The sequence below is a fragment of the Pongo abelii genome, chromosome 2 (assembly GCF_028885655.2).
Source record: "Pongo abelii isolate AG06213 chromosome 2, NHGRI_mPonAbe1-v2.0_pri, whole genome shotgun sequence".
Lineage (NCBI taxonomy): Eukaryota > Metazoa > Chordata > Mammalia > Primates > Hominidae > Pongo > Pongo abelii.
The window spans coordinates 3389362-3413309 of NC_085928.1; the positions used below are offsets into that span (position 1 = coordinate 3389362).

General features: G+C 36.8%; 1 long non-coding RNA gene across 2 annotated transcripts in view; it reads left to right on the plus strand.

Annotated features, from left to right (window-relative positions):
- LOC129058316 (uncharacterized) overlaps nucleotides 1-23948 on the plus strand; it is a 52974-nt gene that overhangs the window by 8076 nt on the left and 20950 nt on the right. For both annotated transcript variants that reach the window (XR_008523417.2, XR_008523416.2), the window contains one exon: nucleotides 23204-23388. This is a non-coding gene — a long non-coding RNA (uncharacterized LOC129058316). The remainder of the gene's footprint in view (nucleotides 1-23203; nucleotides 23389-23948) is intronic.

Sequence of the window (23948 nt, forward strand, 5' to 3'; positions counted from 1 at the left end):
GGTGACTGAGCAAGACTCTGTCTCCAAAAAATATATATATACATTCACATACACAGGAACCTTCAGAATGAAGACCCAAAGATAGAGGGTAATTGTCTATTCTTATGCTTAGATTCCATAAAATATGGACAGCCATGTAGAAATATGGTTGGACAAACAAGTTATGATCTAACGCTAATAGACTGAGTGGGGAAACCAAGCAAGGCCTGGTTCTTCTTGGCCTATGTAAGCGTGCACTTCTTCCTTCTGGGTATAGAGCAAGACTCTTTCTGGAATGGGAGTCTTATGACCTACAGTCAAACAAAGTAGGTCAAATAATTTCCTTATGATTAATTTTTACATGGAGAGGGTGGAGGGAAAGTTGTTGTAATATTTTTAGGTCTTATGGCTGTCTTTGGGGAAAAGGGGGTTCTGGTTTCTATGACCTGCCTTAGGGAAGAGAGATTCTAGTTTCTATGGCTAGCTTCAATAAACAATGGGAAATTGTGGAAAGGCAGGAGAAGGTCAAATAAAATATGGAAAGGCAGGAGAAGGTCAAATAAAAACTTTTGCTTCTGAGGCCTTCATTTTGGGGTATTGTTTTCTGAGCCCCAACATAGAGGCATGAGATAATTTTACATAATTAATCTCACTTTCTTGTATTTAACTTACTGATTTATTTTCCAGTCATTTTCTTTATTTTTAAAAAGCTTTATTGAGGAATAATTGATATTAAAAACTGCCTATTTAATGTATAACAATTTGATAAATTTGTACCTATGCATTTTCTTTCCTTCCTTCCTTTCTTTTTCCTTCCTTTCTTCTTTTCTTTCCTCCCTCTCTTTCTCTCTTTGTATTTGTTTTGTTTGACTTACTGCGCTGGCCAGGATTTCAGTATAATGTTTCACGGGAGTTTTAAGACAAAAACATTTTTAGCTTTTACCAGATGAGAGAGGAAAAGACTTCAACATGTAATCATATTTTTTTATTGTTTCCTTTCGTCTTATTGTAAGTAGATGATAAATTTTATTCTTCATCAAGAAGGAACTTATTTTTTATTTAGTTTCTTATTATAATAAGTAACCTATTTCTGAATGTTGAAAGTGCCTTGATTTACCCACTGTGGTGATATTGTTTTTATATATTTCTGAATTCTATGTGCTAATATTCTGTTGATGCTATTTCTGTGTATATTAATGAAGAATACTTGTCGGTAACTTTTTTCTCTTAATGTTTCTGTCTGATTTTGTTGTCAGTTTCAGGCTTTCACTCCATAAAAGACAAGGATCTCGGCTAATTTAATACTTTTCAACAATTGTTACTCTTCTCCTCCTGGAGGCCAGTACCACAAGGAGTGCTTTCTTAGGACTCCTGACTATTTTTATGAGTGCTTAATGAAATTTATAAGTAAGAGCCTTCAAATGGGGACACATTTCCCTTATATTTCTGCTCTCTAGGACTTCTATATTCTCTTATTACCCTACATTTAGTCTTCACCAATTAGTTCTTTCTTCTAGCAAGTTATCACCTCCCCTTAGATTTAAGACAGTGATTTTCCTTGAGACCTTGATTTTTGATGGGTAAAAGAAAAGCTGTGAATTTTCAGTTTGTCCAGTTTTTAATTTTATTTTTTTTTACTTTTTATATTTTTTCAACTTTTATTTTAGATACAGGGGGAACATGTATTTCATCATGTACATGTGTCACATTTTCTTTATCTAATACGCTATTAATGGGCACCTAAATTGTTTACATGTCTTTGCTATTGTGAATATTGTCCATTGTGGCAATGGACATACAAGTGCATACATCTTTTTGGTATAATGTTCTATTGTCGTTTGAGTATACGTTCAGTAATGGGGTTGCTGGGTCAAAGAGTAATTCTATGTTACTGCTCTATTTAAAGTTTTTGATAAATCTCCAAGCTGCTTTTCACAGTAGCTGAACCAATTTACACTCCCACCAACAGTGTATAGGCATTCACTTTTCTGCACAGCCTTGCCAACATCTATTGTTTTTTGACTTTATAGTAACAGCCATTCTGACTGCTGCCAGATGGTATCTCACTGTTGTCTGACTTGCATTTTTCTGATTAGTGATGCTGAGCATTTTTTTCATGTTTGTTGGCTGCTTGTATGTCTTTGTTTAAGAAGTGTCTGTTTATGTCCTTTGCCCATTTTAATGCATTTACTTTTTGCTTTTTGATTTACTCATATTGCTTATAGTTTCTGAATATTGGACCTTTGTTGGATGCGTAGTTTGTGAACATCTTCTCTCTGTAGGTTGTCTGTTTAGTCTATTGATAGTTTATTTTGCTGTGCAGAAGCTCTTTAGTTTAACCGGGTTCCACTTGTCAATTTTGTTTTTGTTGCAGTTGCTTTTGGGAACTTAGCCAGAAATTCTTGGGGAAGGCCAATTCTGAGAAGGGAATTTTGGTGGTTTTCTTCTAGGATTTTCATAGTTTGAGGTCTTACATTTAAATTTGGATCCACTTTCAGTTAATTTCTGCATATAGTGAAAGGTAATGCTCTAGCTTTGTTCTGCATATGAGTAGCCAGTTATCCCACTTATTGAATAGGGAGTAGTTTCCTATTGCTTGTTTTTGTCAGCCTTGTCGAAGATCAGATGGTTGTAATTGTGCAGCTTTATTTCTTAGTTTTCTATTCTGTTCCATTGGTCTATGTGTCTGTTTATGTACTGGTACCATGCTATTTTGGTTACTTTAGCCTTATAGTATAGTTTGATGTCGGGTAGGGTGATGCCTGTAGCTTTATTTTTTTTGCTTAGGATTGCTTTGGCTATTTGGACTATTTTTTTGTTCCATATGAACTTTAGAATAGTTTTTCTCTAATTCTTTGAAGAATAACATTGTAGCTTAAATAGCAGTGAATCTGTCTACTGCTTTGGGCAGTGTGGCTATTTTAACAATATTGATTCTTTCATTCCATGAGCATGGGATATTTTTCACTTATTTGTGTCATCTCTGATTTCTTTCAGCAGTGTTTTGTAGCTCTCCTTACAGAGATTTTTCACATCCTTGATTAGCTGTATTCCTAGGAATTTCCTTTTCTTTGTGGCTATTGTAAAAGGGAATGTGCTCTCAATTTAATTCTCAGCCCAGACATTATTGATGTCTCAAAATGCTACTAATTTTTATACACTGATTTTTCATCCTGAGACCTTACTAAAATTGTTTATCAGTTCTAATAGTCTTTTGGCAGAGTCTTTAGGGTTTTCTAGTATAGAATCATATCATCAATGAAGATAGATAGTTTGATTTCTTTTAGTTATTTGTCAGACCTGATTGCTCTGGATATGACTTACAGTACTATGTTAAATAGAAGTGGTCACAGTCTTGTCTTGTTCCAGTTCTCAAGGGGCATGATTCCAGCTTTTACCCATTCAGTATGATGTTGGTGGTGGGTTTGTCACAAATGGCCCTTATTATTTTGAGGTATGTTCCTTTGATATCCAGTTTGTTGAACGTTATTATAATGAAGAAATGTTGAATTTTATTGAAAGTTTTTTTTCTGCATCTATTGAGATGATCATATGGTTTTTGTCTTTAATTCTGTGAATCACATAATGTTGATTTATGTGGTGTTGGTTATGTGGTGAATCACATAATGTTGATTGATTTGTATGTTGAACCAGCCTTGTATCACAGGAATAAAGGCACTTAACGGTGGAATTTTAACTTTTTGATGTGCTACTTGCTGGTCCAGCTCTTTTGCTGTTGTTATCAGAAATAAAGTTATGCACATTTTTATCTTTTTAAATTCTGACTCTAAAAAGAAGTTTTTAAAAGATACGTGGTTAATTTTCTTAGCTCTTGGCATATGCCCCATTGTTTAGGAAGATTGCTAAAACATGGAGGTTCTAGAATGTGAAGGGATCATCAGCTCCCCTCCAGCCTGGATCTTAGATGGGCTAAACAAATATATATCCCTCACCTCCAACAATTGTGAAGTACCCCTCATAGTCACTACTACCAAGTGGCTCGTATTGAGAGGTGACAACATGCTAGCAGCCCTTGCTCACTCTCGGTGACTCCTCGGCCTCAGCGACCACTCTGGCTGCACATGAGGAGCCCTTCAGCCCGCCACTGCACTGTGGGAATCCCTCTCTGGGCTTGCTGAGGCCCGAGCTGGCTCCCTCTGCTTGCAGGGAGGTGTGGAGGGAGAGGTGTGGGTGGGAACTGGGGCAGCGCACAGCGCTCATGGGTCAGCATGAGTTCTAGGTGGGTGCGGCCTCAGCGGGCCCCACTGTCAGAGTGGCCAGCTGGTGCTGCCAGCCCCGGGGACTGAGGGGCTTACCACCTGTGCCAGCAGCTGTGGAGGGTGTCCCGGGTCACCCAGCACTGCTGGCTCACCCACGACATGCTTGAATTCTCACCAGGCCTCAGCCGCCTCCACACGGGGCAGTGCTCAGGACCTGTGGCCCGCCATGCCTTAGCCCCACCTCCCCACCATGGGCCCTGCTCTGTAGAGCCCCATCCCATCAACTGCTCAAGGGCTGCAGAGTGTGGGCATGCTGCGCGGGACTGGCAGGCAGCTCTGCCCATGGCCCCAGTGCTCTTCACAATAAATCTTGCTGCTGCTCACTGTTTGGGTCCACACTGCCTTTATGAGCTGTAACACTCACTGAAGGCCTGCAGCTTCACCCCTGAGGCCAGCGAGACCACGAACCCACCGGGAGGAATAAACAACTCCAGACGGGAGGAATGAACAACTCCAGATGAGCCACCTTAAGAGCTATAACACTCACCACAAAGGTCTGCAGCTTCACTCCTGAAGCCAGCGAGACCACTAACCCACCAGAAGGAAGAAACTCCAAACACATCCGAACATCAGAAGGAACAAACTCTGGACACACCATCAATGAGGCAATAATTCCTCTATATCTAGTTGTACCCAACCCCTATACCTTGCTCTCTCAAATACCAGAGGAAGCAAAATGGTTCACAGTTCTGGACCTCAAGGGTGCCTTATTCTGCATTTCCCTGCACTCTGACTCCCAGTTTCTCTTTGCCTTTGAGGATCCCACAGACCACTTGTCCCAACTTACGTGGACGGTCTTGCCCCAAGGATTTAAGGGCAGCCCTCATCTGTTTGATCAGGCACTGGCCCAAGATCTAGGCCACTTCTCAAGTCCAGGCATTCTGTTCCTTCAGTATGTGGATGATTTACTTTTGGCTACCAGTTCAGAAGCCTTGTGCCAGCAGGCTACTCTAGATCTCTTGAACTGTCCAGCTAATCAAGGATACAAGGTGTCTAGGTTGAAGGCCCAGATTTGCCTAAGGCAGGTCAAATATCTAGGCCTAATCTTAGCCAGAGGGACCAGTGCCCTCAGCAAGGAATGAATACAGCCTATACTGGGTTTTTCTCTCCCTAAGACATTAAAACAGTTGCAGGGGTTCCTTGGAATTATCAGCTTTTGCTGACTATGGATCCCCAGATACAGCGAGATAGCCAGGCCCCTCTATACTCTAATGAAGGAAACCTAGAGGGCAAATACTCATTTATTAGAATGGGAACCAGAGGCATTAACAGCCTTCAAAACCTTAAAGTAGGCCCTAGTACAAGCTCCAGCTTTAAGCCTTCCGACAGGACAAAACTTCTCTTTATACATCATAGAGAGAGCACGGATAGCTCTTGGAGTCCTTACTCAGACTTGTGGGACACCCCCACAACCAGTGGCATACCTAAGTAAGGAAATTGATGTAGTAGCAAAAGGCTGGCCTCACTGTTTAAGGGTAGTTGCAGCGGTGGCTGTCTTAGTGTCAGAGGCTATCAAGATAATACAAGGAAAGGATTTCACTGTCTGGACTACTCATGATGTAAATGGCATACTAGGTGCCAAAGGAAGTTTATGGCTGTCAGACAACCACCTACTTAGATACCAGGTACTACTCCTTGAGGGACCGGTGCTTTAAATACGTATGTGTGTGGCCCTCAACCTTGCCACTTTTCTCCCAGAGGATGGGGAACCAATCAAGCATGACTGCCAACAAATTATAATCCAGACTTATGCCACCCGAGATGATCTCTTAGAAGTCCCTTTAGCTAATCCTGACCTTAACCTATATACCGATGGAAGTTCATTTGTGGAGGATGTGATATGAAGGGCAGGTTATGCCATAGTTAGTGATGTAAGCATACTTGAAAGTAGGACTCTTCCCCCAGGGATCAGTGCCCAGTTAGCAGAACTAGTGGCACTTACCTGAGCCTTAGAACTGGGAAAGGGAAAAAGAATAAATGTGTATACAGATAACAAGTATGCTTATCCAATCCTACACGCCTATGCTGCAATATGGAAAGAAAGGGAGCTCCTAACCTCTGGGGGAACCCCCATTAAATACCACAAGGAAATTATAGAGTTATTGCACACAATGCAAAAACCCAAGGAGGTGGCAGTCTTACACTTCCAAAGCCATCAAAATGAGAGGAGAGGGGAGAACAGCAGCATGAGCAGCTGGCAGAGGCAGCTGAAAGGAAAGAGACAGAAAGTCAAAGAGAAAGAGAGATGGAAGTAGTAAAGAAAAAACTGTACCGTATTCCTTTAAAAGCCAGGGTAAAGTTCTGTCTACCCAGCCAAGGTATATACTTCTTATGTGGAATGTCGACCTATATCTGCCTCCCCACTAACTGGACCAGCACCTGCACCTTAGTCTTTAACATTGCCCCTGGAAATCAGACCCTATCAGTACCCCTCAAAGCTCAAGTCTATCAGCGCAGATCCATTCAACTAATACCCCTACTTATAGGATTAGGAATGGCTACTGCTACAGGAACTGGACTAGCCAGTTTATCTACTTCATTGTCCTACTACCACACACTCTCAAAGGATTTTTCAGACACTTTGCAAGAAATAAAATCTATTTTACAATCCCAAATAGAGTCTTTGGCAGCAGTGACTCTCCAAAACCACCGAGGCCTAGACCTCCTCACTGCTGAGAAATGAGAACTCTGCACCTTCTTAGGGGAAGAGTGTTATTGTTAAACTAACCAGTCAGGGATAGTACGAGATGCTGCCTGGCATTTACAGGAAAAGGCTTCTGAAATCAGACAACACCTTTCAAACTCTTATACCAACCTCTGGAGTTAGGCAACATGGCTTCTCCTCTTTCTAGGTCCTGTGGTAGCCATCTTGCTGTTACTCACCTTTGGGCCCTGTATTTTTAACCTTCTTGTCAAATTTGTTTCATCTAGAATTGAGGCTATCAAGCTACAGATGGTCTTACAAATGGAACCCCAAATGAGTTCAACTAACAACTTCTACCGAGGACCCCTGGACCATCCCACTGGCACTTTCACTGGCCTAGAGAGCTCCCCTCTGGAGGACACTACAATTGCAGGGCCCCTTCTTTGCCTCTATCCAGCAGGAAATAGCTAGGGCAGTCTTCAGCCAAATTCCCAAGAGCAGTTGGGGTGTCCTGTTTAGAGGGGAGATTTAGACGTGAAAACATGCTAGCTGCCCTTGCTCACTCTCAGTGCCTCCTCAGCCTCAGCGCCCACTCTAGCCATGCTTGAGGAGCCTTCAGCCCACCGTTGCACTATGGGACTCCCTCTCTGGGCTAGCTGAGCTGGAGCCGGCTCCCTCTGCTTGTGGGGAGGTGTGAAGGGAGAGGCGTGGGTGGGAACAGGGGCTGCAGGTGGTGCTTGTGGGCCAGCATGAGTTCCAGGTGGGTGCAGGCTTGGCAGGCCCCACTGTCAGATCAGCCAGCTGTCTCTACCGGCCCTGGACAGTGAGGTGCTTAGCAGCGGGGCTAGCAGCTGTAGAGGGTGCGCTGGGTCCCCCAGCACTGCCAGCCTGCCCACGCTGTGCTCAAATTCTCACCAGGCCTCAGCCACCTCCCCTTGGGGCAGGGCTCAGGGCCTACGGCCCACCATGCCCTAGCCCCCCAGCTTCCCCTGTGGGCTACCACGCAGCCCAAGCCTCCCTGACAGGCGCGGTCCCCTGCTCCACGGTGCCCTGTCCCATCAACCGCCCAAGGGTTGAGGAGTGTGGGCATGCTGCGTGGGACTGGCAGGCAATTCTGCCTGCGGCTCTGGGGCAGGATCCACTAGGCAAAGCCAGCTGGGCTCCTGAGTCAGGTGGGGACCTGGAGAACTTTTATGTCTAGCTAAAGGTTTGTAAATGCGCCAATCAATGCTCTGTGTCTAGCTAATCTAGTGGGGACTTGGAGAACTTTGGTGTCTAGCTAAATGATTGTAAATGCACCAATCAGCACTCTGTTTCTAGCTAAAGGTTTGTAAATGCACCAATCAGTGCTCTGTGTCTAGCTAATCTAGTGGGGACTTGGAGAACTTTTATGTCTAGCTAGAGGATTGTAAACGCACCAATCAGCACTCTGTGTCTAGCTCAGGGATTGTAAATGCACCAATTAGCACTCTGTCAAAACGGACCAATCAGCTCTCTGTAAAACAGACCAATCAGCTCTCTGTAAAATGGACCAATCAGTTCTCTGTAAAATGGGCCAATCAGCAGGATGTGGGTGGGGTCAGATAAGGGAATAAAAGCAGGCTTCCCGAGCTAGCAACAGCAACCTGGGTCCCCTTCCACCATGTGGAATCTTTGTTCTTTCGTTTTTCTGGATAAATCTTGCTGCTGCTCACTCTTTGGGTCTGCACTGCCTTCATGAGCTGTAACACTCACCGCAAAGGTCTGCAGCTTCACTCCTGAGGCCAGGGAGACCATGAACCCACCGAGAGGAATAAACAACTCCAGACAGGAGGAACGAACAACTGCAGGCCTGCCACCTTGAGAGCTGTAACACTCACCACGAAGGTCTGCAGCTTCACTCCTGAAGCCAGCAAGACCATGAACCCACCAGATGGAAGAAACTCCAAACACGTCTGAACATCAGAAGGGACAAACTCCGGACACAGCATCTTTAAGAAGTGTAACTCTCACCGCGAGGGTCTGCGACTTCATTCTTGAAGTCAGTAAGACCAAGAAATCACCAATTCTGGACACACTATTCTTAGACAACTTTTTGCCTTCTCCTATATTCGTGACTCATGTTGAAACCTGCATGTAGCAGAATACCCAATTGTTTTTTTGGAAAACATTGGGAATAAAAGGTAAATGTTTTCTGACTGATAAAGATCTTGCACTGCTGAACAACTGTTATCCACAATTTATCACTACTAATAAACTGTGTTAGGGTTCTTCAGAGAAACAAAACCTATATATATATATATATATACACATATATATGAGTTTATTAGGGAGGATTGGCTCACATAATTACATGACAAAGACCCAAAATAGGCTGGGGAAAGAGAGAAGCTGGTACTGGCTCGGTCCAAGTCAGAAAGCCTCAAAACCAGGGAAGCTGAGAGTGCAGCCTTCAGTCTGTGGCCAGAGGCCCGAGAGCTCCAGGAAGGCACTGGTGCAAGTCACAGGGTTCAAAGGCCAAATGACCTGGAGTCTGATGTTCAAGGGCAGGAGAAAAGGAAGCAAGCATCCAGCAAGGGAAGAAAGAGAGAGCCAGAAAAACCCAGCAAGTAAGCTTATCCCTCTTTTTTCATCTGATGTTTTCCAGCTGTGCTGGTAGTCAGTTGGAATGTGTCCACACACATTGAGTGTAGGTCTTCCTCTCCCAGTTTGCTGACTCAGTTAGTCTCCTCTAGCAACACCCTCACAGACACACCCAGAAACAATACTTTACCAGGCATTTAGACATCCCTCAATCCAGACAAGTTGATACCTAATATTAACTATCATAATAACCAAAACGAACATGACATGGGAAGGATAAAGGGTCGTCCTACCATCTTTGAGGTTGTCAGTCCCGCTCCATGAAACCAACCTTGTATGTGAATTTAAACAATTTTACATTTCATACAATTGTATCAATATCCTACACATTGTTTAAGTGATAGAAACAAGGCTTTGGTTTTTAGAACTATGAGTATTTGCCTTTCAAATGTTCACATATGCATTTAAAGGAAAATTGGAAAATGATGTTTTTGAGCTGCTGGCCATATGTTATTTCTAACAAGCTAAATTTAAAATAGGTATAGAAATGAATTTCTATACCATTATTCAGGTTTCTTAATACCTTTTTATTGTCTAAATGTCAGAAGTGAGATAAAATAGAAAGTCTTTTCATTAGTATTTATTTCAGTTGATGAAACATCTAACAATTTATTTCAAATTATAAAAATTATTTTTAAATCCCTAATTTTTCTATATATATTATTTAGATAAATTGAAAAATATGAAAATATTTGAAGTGCAGATGTACTTTAAAATAACTGCACACTTTGGTAGTATATGATTCAAAGGTAAGTTTTCACTGTAAAGCACAGAGGAGGATTTCATAAAATTGTAAATGAGCACCATTTATCTGGGTTAGATTTTGCAGATGCATATAGTAATATTGTATACTTACTGAAGTGTTATAACAATATTTTTTATTATTTATTGCCATATAGTCTTATAAAAACTGTTTTTTCCTATTGCAGAAACATTTTTATTATGAGTGCCAGAAAAAAATGAATATTAAATGTTTATGTATCTATCTTGCTCTCAAGTAGGGTTTTGATAATTTTTTAAATGACATATCAATATAATTCCTAAATGAATTTTTAGTAAGGATGATGGATCCTAGTAATGTACCATAAAGAACAGGGCAATTGAGCAATTAGATTAGTATGTAGATGGTAAAATATTCAAAGTTTTGCCATGCTTCATGAAGGCCTATCATTCTGTAGTGAGTTGTTAATGTAAATTCAACTTCCATGTGGACCTCCATAAAGAATTGCTTCTTAGAATCACAGAATAGTGTAGAACATTTTAAATAATCTGCTATAATTTTCCGTTTTGGAAAAAAACAACTAAATGCTGACACACTAAAAGCATACTTAAATCCACATTGATATTTGTGGTAGAGTAAGGTCTCCCACATATGTAATTTTACAAGTGATAATGTTTTAGATTATTTATTATGCTACTTAAGATATATATGTTAGTATATATAGAAACACTTTGTGAAATGCATATATTGTCGTAATATGCCAATAAAATCTCTCTAGAATATATTTCAATGGATCATTGACTATTTATGAATCAGTGACTGGAATTATTAAAATTAATAAATGCAATGCAACCCTTTAAAAACATATACTCAGTAAAAACTTGATTAATAAAATATACAATATTCATAATATTCATTTATATTTATTTATCTCTACATGTATTATATTATTAATAACCTTCTAAAGTTGTTTTTAACATTTAGATACTTAAAAGTGCTTTTATTCAAAGTTATCAATAAAAATACCCCAAATGCCTATGCATTTAATATTTATTAATCCTTTTGAAAAATGAAATATAAATAGTAATTCAAAAATTTCTAAATTTTCAGCAAAATTAATTTTTGAGATTAGCATGTTTAATATATATTTAAATATTTTTAATATATGTTATAACATGTAGTATAATTATAACATAGTTTATAATGATAACTGAAGGATGTGACTTAAGAGAAATTACTAATTGTGGCTATTAAGTGAATGAAATAGTTGGATTCATTTACTAGTCTATGTACTCACATCCTTGTTTTGTTTGGTAAGTTTTAGTTACAATGTCTATTTTATTTTGTTTTTCTAAAAGATGTGGTAGCCTTTAACAGAGTAGTACATGGTTGTTGTTTTCAGGATGGCCTCCATGTTTCCGTGGATATGGAGACGTCTCATCTCAGCCAACAGAATAATGCAAAAGGAGAAAGAGAGGAAGAGAGAGAGAGAAAGCAAGGGAAAAAATACATTTTTAAGAGGAAGTAGTTATATAACAATGTGAATTATTTTCCAAGAGTATCTCATTGAGCATCACCTGAAATGCAGACATTTCTACTACAATTTGTAGATGCCGTGTGGTGGAATAAGTACTGCAACTGGAGTTAGAGGACCTGCTCCAGAAATACCTGTCATCTTGAGTGTAAATTTGGGCATCTCATGAATTATCCAGTCTCAGAGTATTCATATTAAAATGCATATAATGGTACTGCATTATTTTTACCACAATCTTGTAATTATTGTGTGAAATCAAGGATATGAAAATGCTTTATAAGATAAAATCTGGAACTGTGTTTACCATTAGAAGTTTTATAAATGTTAAAATTTATTCATCTTTCTGTAGATCTATTTAAGACATTTGTATATTCTTGGTCACTGAAAATAAGAAGATAGTGTATGAAAATTTTCTTACTGGAAATATCTGGTTTGATGTTTGGAACATAAGATACATGGTATATTTAGATATATGAAATTCCTGAATCATCTGGTTGTTTTATTAAAGGAAATAACAACATATATAAATTACATCAGCTAATACCTTACACATATTAGATACTCAATAAAATGTTGAAATCACACTAAATATCAGTCCTAACAGAAAAGCAGCTTTTAGTGCTTCTGCCAGTACTATCAGACTACAATTCAGCATTTTATCTCTTTACTACATAAAGCACTTCTTCCTTAATCATTGTTTCCTCTTCATTTAAGACCCTGAATAAGAATTATGCAAGTGTGGTGAAATGTACAAGGGAATTTAAAAATGCCTTCAGTATTTTTTTGTTTTCTTTACTACAAAACAAAAAGCAATACTAGGAGTTAGCTGGCATATGTAATACTTTGACATTTGTAATCACCCTTGTTCTCTAGGGCCAGAATTATTTGGTGAGGGTATTGCATTTTGTGATTTGGTAGGAAAATTAATTCTCTTGAACGTCCTCAAACATATTTTTTTACCTGAAGTGTGAATTTAGATGGCTCTATGTTATGTTGTATCATAAAAAATTTAAGAATACCAGCTGGACCCAAAACCTGCTTAGACTTTTTACTGAGTGTGTTTTCTGTTGTTTACCAGATTATCACCACTTATAAATTCAGTTTATGCAAAACAGAAAGATCTTAAAATGTAAATCAAAGAGACTTAATAGTCCCTACAATTTTCTCGGCATTTGCATGAGAATCGTACATGTTTTAGTGTTTAAGGAAATACAATTTATATTAAATAGGATGCATTCTTAATAATAAAGTTCATCAGTTAATTTTTGAAATAAAAATATCTAGTACTTGTGAAGTTCACATATGCTTTGATATCTAATAAAATAATATGTTTTAAATGCAAACTGTTTTTGAAATAATTAAACATAAAATGAGATTTGGATCAAAAAATGCTTTCGGTTGGTAAAAAAAAAAATATTTCATTACCATAATGTTCTTCCTATATGAAAATCTTATAAGCGTGGGTGTTTTATTTACATCATCTTTTAGTTTTTGCTATTTCTGTGTAGTTACTACATATCTGCCCCCCAGTGATGAAACTTGCTGGGCCATATTCTCCTCTCACAATTAGAAACACACTTGACAATGTAAGTACCTGTTGAAAAGTCATAGGATCATAGAATGTTGTACTCAAAGAGACTTGTAAATTGATGATGTTAAATTTTTTACTTGAATGAAAACATCATTATTTCCATCACATAAGAGCAGTGCAACTGTAATTGCCTAGTTGCCTATTGTTAGAAATGTAATTCTAACAGGGGGGTTAGAATTCACCTTTCTTATTGTTCTCCTTTTTATCCACCTTCTTATCCCCATCTAGTGTGGTCTGAAATGCACCAATTCCAAGAACAAGCACTCTGTGGTAGATTTGATTTAGCTGAAGCTCAGAGAGATAAAGTACATGTTAATAGTCACACAGCCATTAGTGACAACCTTGATTGGAATTCAATTGCCTAGTGTCCAAATATATTATCCTTACTTCTTTATTGCATAATGTTAGCAACCAATACTTTATTCTTGTAGACAGTATGTTACTTCTCAGCACACACTGGCCCCTATTTCAGGTTTCCTGATTTTGACTGTGTGGGGACATTGCAAGAAAGAAACAAAGTAGAAATGAAATACATAGTATATGGCAGAGTTGGTAATACATTCTCTAGAAAACCCCAATTTGCTGCACAGACCAGCATTAGTAATAAGTTAAAAGATAGAACCGTCAGTGTATTTAAATGTCGACACAACTGTCTCTTTTCTATTTGGGCAATTCAATTGCATTCTGTTTCCCAGGTATCATGCTCTAGAACTTACCGCTATATCCCCCAAACCATGTTTCCCAAACTGAAATATCTTCTATGACAGACACTAAATTGTTTCCTATTATATATTTTTTAATCTTCCTTGGTTACAGTATACCTGATTTTTTTTTCTTTTCAGAATGTTAATTGTTCAGGGAAAAAATAACATTCTAATATCACTTAAAAATACATTTGGCCCTGCAACTTAGTTGTAGGCAAACAAAACACTAATAGTAGCTGTTAGGGCTTGGGGGAAGTCTGGCTAAAGAGGGTAAGGAAAGCTGGGTCCTCTCTTCTTCTGTCCTCTCTTCTACTTGCACTTTCTATTTATCTTCCTAATATCACGTGTGTCTTTGTACAATCCATTCTCAACACAGCAGCTATATTAACTGTTACACATGTAAACCAAATGATCATCTCACTTCTCTGCTTAAACACTTTCAATAGTTTTCAATCACACTTAGGTTAAGATCCAAATTCTCTATCTTGGCAAATAAAACCCACTTGCTTTCCCCTTCTCTATCTCTCTGAACCCTTATTAGTCTTTCATTGTCCTGGTTCACTAGGCTTTAGAACTTTTTCAGGTTCTCACATGTGCCAAGATTCTTTCTACTCATTTTGCCCTGAATGATCTTCTTTTGATCTCCATGGCTGGCTCTCGCTTGTGAAAGTCACCTCCTTAGAACTTTCCCTCTGCCCAATTTAAAAAACCACCCAATCACTCTTCTCTTGCACTGTTTTTATTCATTATGCAGTGTGGTGTTCTCTATGGACAACAGTGCTTCATTATGTGCTTATTCACTGTAACTAGTCACAAGAGCAAAGATCTTGGCCATTCTGTCTTCTGCTGAGTCTTAGACCATGGTAGCTCTCAATAAGCATTTGTCAACAAGAGGTATGCATAAATATCTGTGTGGTTTGAAATGGCACTCATCATTTTCTACCTGAAATGTATAGTTATTCGCATGTATCTCCTACCAATGATATTAAGGTATAACTCCAACCTGGAGCCATATTCCATATCTGTTTCATTTTTAGATGCCAGTTTTTTTAGTGGTCAATTATTTTAACCCTTGAGTCGTGTCCCAAAATCATTAGCAGCTGGAATAAGGCAAGAACATTCTGCTGCTTTCTTTCAATATTTTTCAATTACACTTAATTCACACTCTCATTTTCTTCACCCTCTTAGGAGCTCTTTTTAGTATATTAAATGAATGCCCTCCCAATTTGGGAGGTGCTCCCTTTAAATTTAAAATATTTATTTATGTATATATTATATACATAATAAATCTAATATATAATATATTTATTATATTATATATAATATATAATATAATACATAATATATATTACATATTTATTATGTATTTATAAATATGTTTTTATTTATATATTTAAATATTTATAAATAAATATATTTACATATTTATAAAAATATAAATATATATTTTTATATTTATAAATATATACAAGATGTATTTTTATATTTATATTCATGTATATATTTATAGGTATGAAATATATAACACGTATATATCCTTTAATAAAAATAACATCATTTTATACGTTTGTTTAATTTACATAAATTCTATTATATTAAATATCTTTACATTTTCTCTTTGTAATACTCAGAGCAATGCTGTGAGGTCTATCTGTATTACATTAAATAAATCCAATTAATTACTTCATTTTACTGCATGGTATTCCATTGTAAACAAATACCACTTTATAGTTCACTTATCTATAGATAAAAACTAATTTGTGTTTTTCTTTTATACCATGCCATCCAAAATTTTATATCTCAAATTTTTTTCTGTAAGTCCTATACTGGACAAATTATAACTGAAAATGATGGATTTACAACATCAAAAATTAAAGATTTGTGTTCAATAAAGGGCACTATGATAATAATGTGTTATTGGCTGGATAATGGACTAGAAAAAGATATTTGTAACATCTACAATCTGCGAGGAAAGCAAAGGTATAACACACAAGAAATTTAAGCACCCCATAGGAAAAACATTTATAAATGGGTACAGAATTCGTGAGTACCCATCATGAATTCATCAGCTGTTTTGCTTTAGTTTTGGCCTGTATTTTTTACCTAATGCATTGGCATTCCATTAGAAATGTCTCAAATATAACACACACTACACACCACACACACAAACACACACACACACACACCACTCAGTAATAACTGAGTGAATACATGGAAAAATTAATGTACATATGAAATATGTCATTATTATGTAGTCTCTTACATATACACAGGTATATGTAAACCTAGTCTGTAACTCAACATAAATATATATTAAAATTGGATCTATGTCATAAAAAAATCAAAAAATAAAATCTTGGGCTAGAATATCATTCAATTCCACATGACATCCACTTAAAAACATAAATTTTACACATAAGGAGGCCGAGACAGGCAGATCACCTGAGGTCGGGAGTTCAAGACTAGCCTGACCAACATGGAGAAACCCCGTCTCTACTAAAAATACAAAATTAGCTGGCGTGGTGGTGCACGCCTGTAATCCCAGCTACTCAGGAGGCTGAGGCAGAAGAATTGCTAGAATCTGAGAGGCGGAGGTTGCAGTGAGCCAAGATTGCGCCATTGCACTCTCCTCTGGGCAACAAGAGTGAAACTCCATCTCAAAATATACAAATTTTAATGTTTTATTAAAGAGAGCAAAATAGCTTTAAAATTGTTGTTTTCATAAAATGAAAACTGTTCGTTTATTCACCTCCTTCTTCATGATACATAATGCTGTGCATGATGACTCTACATATGCATAATGTTGTGCATATCTTTTGTTGTATACGATTTCGCAATTTAAAACTATTTGGTTTATATGTTATAATTTTTTATTTGTTATCTTTGCCTTGGTACTGTTAAAGTGTGCATGTTTGATGTACAAAATGGACTCCCCATGTCTAACCGTGATGAGTTAAAATAGAACTAGTCTGCCAGAGTTGAGTGAGCAAGTGGTTACATACTCTGTGTTCTCAGGTGTTGTAAAAGTGTAACAGGACTGCCCTTTCTATATAAACAAGCCAACCAGTTTCTGCTGTAGGTGCTAAGAAAAATTACAGCAAAGTCTCTCTCATGATTTTAAGAAAACATCAAGAGAGACTTCTGGTTTAGGGCTTGTAAATCAACCGATCAGAGCTTAACGTGAACCAACCAATCAGAGCTCATCTGAACCAACCAATCAGAGCTCATTGTATTGACCAAACAGGACCCAGTTAGAACTAAGTAAGTTGGATTCTTTCATTTGCATAAACACACTTGATTGGGAACCTGGGTAAGAACTATTGCTTGAAAACCTAAACCCTCTCTTTGTTCTCTAAAATACACCTTCACTTTACTCTGAAGGCTGCATCTGTTTGCTAACTGTTCACTGGAATAAAGCCTCTTTCCTCCAAATTACTTTTCAGATAAATTTGGTTCACTGTATTCATCATATTTTAATTTTATTACTTGATATTGCATTGTATATCCTAATCCTGTAAATGACTCTTTTAAAATAGAATATCCCTTTGTGTTTTACTCCGGCCTCTTGACCTTGGTTCTTTGAATTCATCACTGCTTGATGCTCTTGAACAGAGACACAGAACATTCTGTGGTATATAATGGCACTTGGAATAAGTCTATAAGTGACAGAGTTGATTGTAAGTTATTGGTCCTTCCCTCCCCTCCCAGCAATGTAGTTTGCTGTTAACAAAGCTAAACAAGCAAGTAGCATACAGTAAAAGGAAAAGAAAAATAGCTTCATCTTCGTCATGAAAATGCCAATTTTTAAGGGATTGTATTTATATAAACAAAAGAGCTAAGACTTCTACAGGTAATAGAGCAGGCTGTTAACCTTGGGCTATATCTTTTGTGGTGCTAAAGAAAGTCAGTTTGTTTCAAAATTATTAAGTTCGTTTTTCTACCAACCTTCAAAAACAAGACTGCAGATAAACTTCATAGCATTTTTTGAAGAAAATATATCATGTCTTTAAAAAAGAATCTGGATTCTCAGGTCAGCAGTAAAGCAAAGAAAATTACCTCTGAAGCAAGACCCAAACGGAGGTCACTAGCAATTCTCCTATATGTTTTTCCTAAAATTAAACTACAAATACTATAAATAATCGGTCATGAAACTTGAAGGAAATATTGCTTATCTAACATGGTGACCCCTGAAGTGACTTTCTAGATCAAAGTGGCACTTTATTCTCAGAAATAGGACACAAACCGCATGCTTGTGTTCAAGGGGGAAAAATAAGGTACTCTAGTGTCAAATAGAACCAACTAAAATGAATGTAGCTGTGAATTAAAACTGTTTCCTTAAAGCAGAGAGCCAGGTTTTCTTAGCTAATAGGTTTCTCTGCATATTGAAACTTTAGTATTAATTTTTAAAATTTATGTTTGCTCATTTTAAAAATAGGTATTAATATTCATAGCACAAAATTAAAGGTCTACAAAAAGGTATTATGGAAAATAAATTTCCTTACCATTTCTTCCCCAAGCCATGTAATTCCCTACCCAGAGGCCACTTTTAATACCACCTCTTGTGTATCCTTTCAGAGAGATTCTATCTCATATGTTAGAACAGGGATGCATGGCAGTACAAACTCAGCACTGTACAATCCGGGGACATTATTTATATGTATTAGGATGTAAACGATGCTTCTAAAGTGGTGCAATCGAGGAGCTCTTTTATCAACAGACACATATTTACACACATTGTAGTATAAACTTCACCCTGTTCTCCATTTTTTCCCCTCCACTTACAGTATTTCATAGTAATAGATATAAAGTTACCTCATTTTTAGTAGCTTTGTGGTGCTCCAGTTTATAGATATACTATAACTTATTTAACCAACATTTACTTTATTTATTAATTGATTTAAATTGACAAAAATTATCTATACTTATGGTATGTATAATGTTTTGAGATATGTATACATTGTGGAATGTCTAAATGAGGTTAATTAACGTATGCATTACCTCACATACTTTTCTTTTTTTGTGGTCAAAACACCTAAAATCTACTGTCTTAACAATTTTCAACATATTGTTTCAAACTGTAGTCACTATAATATACAACAGATCTCTTGAACTTATTCCTCCTGTCTGACCAAAACTGTGTATCTTTTGGCCATCTCCCAATCTTCACTCCCTCCAGCTTCTGATAACCACTATTCTGCTTTAACCAACTTTTAAGAAAGGGTTAGTTTTTTATATTTAAAGCAATGCTGTTATAAATTTCTTATACATATTTATTTCACATTTGCTGGCATATCTACAGGACAAATTCTAGTAATTTGAACTTCTGTCTCAAAGAGTATATGTATTTTTGATATTGAAAGTTATTATTAAATTGTTTTAATAGAGCTTACCCAGTTATAGTCCTACTGACCAACAATAGAACATTTTAATTTTTGATCCTCATTCTGATAGGCAAGAAAGTGTATTTCAATAAAGTTTTAAGTAAAAATTATAAAGCAGCACATCCAGGAAATTCAGCAATCCCTCAAGGCAAGAAAATAAAGATAGATGTATATGTATATAAAGAATTACATTTTAAATTATAACTTCACAATTTACAAAATTTTACCAAAAAAAATATACATTTTAAATATATGCAATTAATTGTACATCAAATATATCTTCAGAAGGTGTTATATAAAAAAGAGAATATTCTATAAAATGGTTATTGTAAGTATGGCATTTTATGTAAGAGAACTTACTCTATTTGGCTTGTCTAGAATGGCCTTGTCTCTCATCTTTTACCTAGCTATCCTGGGCATGTTTTCATTTTTGAAGAAGCAAGAGTCACAATAGACCAAGACACTCTCAAGTTCCTGCTTGCATCCTCACTTCTAACATTATATGAGTTAAAGAAAGTCAAATGGATGGGAGAGACCATCCCACTCCCAATGGGAAGAGTGCAGAAAAGAATGACCAAAATTACCTGCTTATTTTGAGGCTGACATTAAAGCTCAAGTCTTACAACCATAATATGAAATGGGAGAATACGTTTATGTGGAAGTCTAATATTTAATTCACATTAATTTAAAATCATGGTGACATGATATATAGTTATAAATCGAGTATACAAATTATAATTGTTCATGGAACTAAAAATTGAAAAAAAATTACTCCATCCAATCTAAATGAGAAACAAAATTTCAATTGGTATTTTTTCTCTTAGATAAAAAAATCAAATGTTTAAGACTATGTCCTTTTCTGTAAAACATCTGTTGATTTCTTTGGACATTTTTCTGTTGAGATGTTTTAACTTTTACTCACTGAATTACTTTGCAAACAAATTTATCTAATTCCTTAGATAAGGATAACAGCCTTTTATCTAGGAGTTTCAAGCATTCTGTTTTTCTTTGTATTATTTTAATTTTGACATTGTGGAGTTGTTTTCTGAAATGTTTTAATCTTTTTAAGTCTTATTTTATAGCTTTTGATGGGTTTTGGATTTGAGTCAAATGCAGAGAGGTATTATCTAAGTTGAGAATATAAAGAAAATATCTCAACTTGTTTCAAACATTTTTATGACATTTTTTACTTTATTTTCTTCATTCTGATTTTTTTAGTAAGATCTGTTGTAAGTATCCAGTTTTACTATTTTTTTTGTATTTCTATTTGTCCCTGAAACTTATTGAATTATGTATATCTTCCTGACATTAATGAGATGCTTTTAAGTATACATTACTTTTAGTACATTTTGTTTTTTTATTGACATTTTTCAGTATTCTTGTACCATATAAAAATATTATCATGAATTTGCAGTTTAGTATATGGTGACAACCGTTCTTACTACCACTTTCTTTTCAGAAAGGTCTTTTTTCTCCTTTTTTAAAATTTTTTTCAAATGAATTTTGTAACTAACTTCCTTCCCTACTTCCCCCAATTCAGTTGTTTTGCTGTTGTTGTTGTTTGGTATTTTTATTGAGATGGAGTTTCACTCTTGTTGCCCAGGCTGGAGTGCAATGGCACAATCTCAGCTCACCGCAACATACGCCTTCTGGGTTCAAGCGATTCTCCTGCCTCAGCCTCCCGAGTAGCTGGGATTACAGGCATGGGCCACCACGCCTGGTTAATTTTGTATTTTTAGTAGAGACAGGGTTTCTCCATGTTGGTCAGGCTGGTCTCAAACTCCCAACCTCAGGTGATCCGCCAGCCTCGGCCTCCATAAGTGCTAGGATTACAAGCCTTGAGTCCGTGAGCCACCACGCCCAGCCTCAATTTTTTAAATTAGACAATGATCATTCATAGAACAAGATAGTGGAAGAGAAATCATTATGATGTTAACACTTTCTCTTCGGATGTTCTTCTATGTGCCCCAGCAGCATTTCAAACAAATCCTTATATACACCATCCACATTTCTTACAAAATTTATTTCTGATTATTTTTGCTAGTTTAATACCCATTTTTATCATTCAAAGAATAGTGCATCAAATTTTGTGTACAAGACACTGTTCTAGGCAACAGTTGAGATTTTAGAAGATAGTCCTCTGATAACCAATGCTTCTGCTCTATTTAGTGTACCACACAACACTATCATTTCCATGCTAAGAAAAGTAAATATAATTCTTTCCATATTGATGGTTTTTAGGAAGTAATGATTAAGTCATTTTTTAAAGTTACACATGCTAATGGAGCCCTAATAAATAGACTTCTTCCGTAGTAAGCATAACTCTAGTAACAATGAGTTAAAAAGAAATTTCCTAGATCAGAGAGACAAAGTTAGAAGGAAAAACACACAAAAAGAAGGAAAAGGATAACTATCCCGTGAAATTTTGTCTTTATTTTTTTAATGTGCCCAGAAAAAAAAATTAGAATAAAAAAGTACAGTTTTTTTGAATTCTATATACAAAATAATTATATAATTAGAATACTTAATCATTCCAGCTCAAATCCAGGAAGCAAGAATATATACCTTCCTAAAAAATGCAGTTTAGGTTCAATAAAGCATATTGACCACTTAATGATGTGCTAACTACCTGTGCTTCAAATACTTATAGTGACTCCTTTTAAAAATATTTTTTAAACTATTAGTTTAGAGAACTGAGAATCAAGGTGATTAAGTAATCTGAGGACATCACACTAAGGGTCTCTGAACTAGAACTGCCACACCTAGATTTTGTTATTATGTTCTAATATACTTGATTTACCATATATTTATACATCTATTTATCCGTTCATTTATTTTGTGGGTTTTTTTTGCATATATATCAGTACATGTTATGCAAAATACTTCATTGTGCATAATTCTATTAGAAATCAGTATTTGCACATGCCTTTTCCTTTTGAACATATGATGAAATAACTAGATAGTTTGATGAACAAAATCCTAACCTCCAATCAAATATGAAACATCGCCATCACCCCAGAAAGCTACCTCATTTTCCTTTGCAGTCAGTCCTTACTCCTAGAGGCAATCACCATCTGATTTTTCTCTTCCATGTATTAGCTTTGCCTGATCTAGAATTTCACATGAATGAAAGCATACACTATTCAGTCCATTCCATAGAGCTTTTTTCAGTGTAAGACTTTTCAAGATTCATGTATGTTGTGTGTGTTTCCATAGACCTTCCTTCTTGTTCAATATTATTTATTATTTTTAGGATGTATATATATATGTGTGTGTGTGTGTGTATATCTATCTATATATATATATATAGATATACACATCACCATTTGTTTATTCGTTCTTCTGTAGATGAACACCTGGAATGTTTCCAGTTTTTATTATAATTAGAGCTGCTAGGAACAATTTTGCAAACTTTTTGAAGATAAAAGTTTGCATTTTTCTTGATAAGTATCTATGATTAGAATTGATCGTGTAGCTGCAAGATGGATAGTCTGACTGCTCACTACCTGTACAAGAAAGCCAAAGTAGCAAGAGCAAGTTATGATAAAAAGAGTGAATTTTTAAATCTGTTGCCAGCAAAGGGTAATATGACTGGAATCCTTTCCAAAAATTGCCACTTTCCAATTTCTGGAGAGAGTGCAGGAGTTTAAGGAGAGGGGCTTGGAATACAGGAGAGGCAAGGGCGCTATGAGGTGCTGGCTGTGTGACTTGTTCCTATGGCTTATCTTGAATTATTGTTTTATCTAGTGAAAGGACCGCATCATCTTGGGCCCAACCAGGTTACAAATCAACTGCAGTCAATTTTGCAGTCGATCCCTAGCCAGAGGTGAACTTTGGCTTTGAAGTAATCTTCTACTAGGGAGAGAACTCTCCGGGTGTCTGGTTCATGTCAGCATTTGGCCCCTGAAGCTTCTAAGGAAACATATGACCAGGTAAGTGAGCATAGTGTGAGCCTAACAAGCATCCAGGTAAATAAATGTGCATAAAGCATGGAAGCATAAGGTGGGAAAAGGAATGCAGCGAAGTTTTAAAACACCTGGGAAGGCTATATTTCCAGACAAAAGAAAATACACGTGTAGTTTGTCTCAAAGCTACATCTTGAGACTAGGGAGAAAGGAGGAAAGATCAAGTATTAAAACACAGCTGGAAGCTAAGCTGCTCTGTTACAGTTGGTCATAGTGTAGTCATAAAAGATTACACCGTGTTACACTCCCACCAACAATGGATCAGAGAAAACCCAAAGTAGTACAGTCTAGAGTAACAGTTATAACTGCCATCCTGTGTGTATATTTTCCAAGTCCGCATGCCCAAACCCATTCTTGTTGTTCAGTTTGTTACTCCCACATTTCAATTTTCTCACAAAAGAAATTCTGTGCCGGGTGCGGTGGCTGACGCCTGTAATCCCAGCACTTTGGGAGGCCGAGGCGGGCGGATCACGAGGTCAGGAGATCAAGACCATCCCGGCTAACATGGTGAAACCCCGTCTCTACTA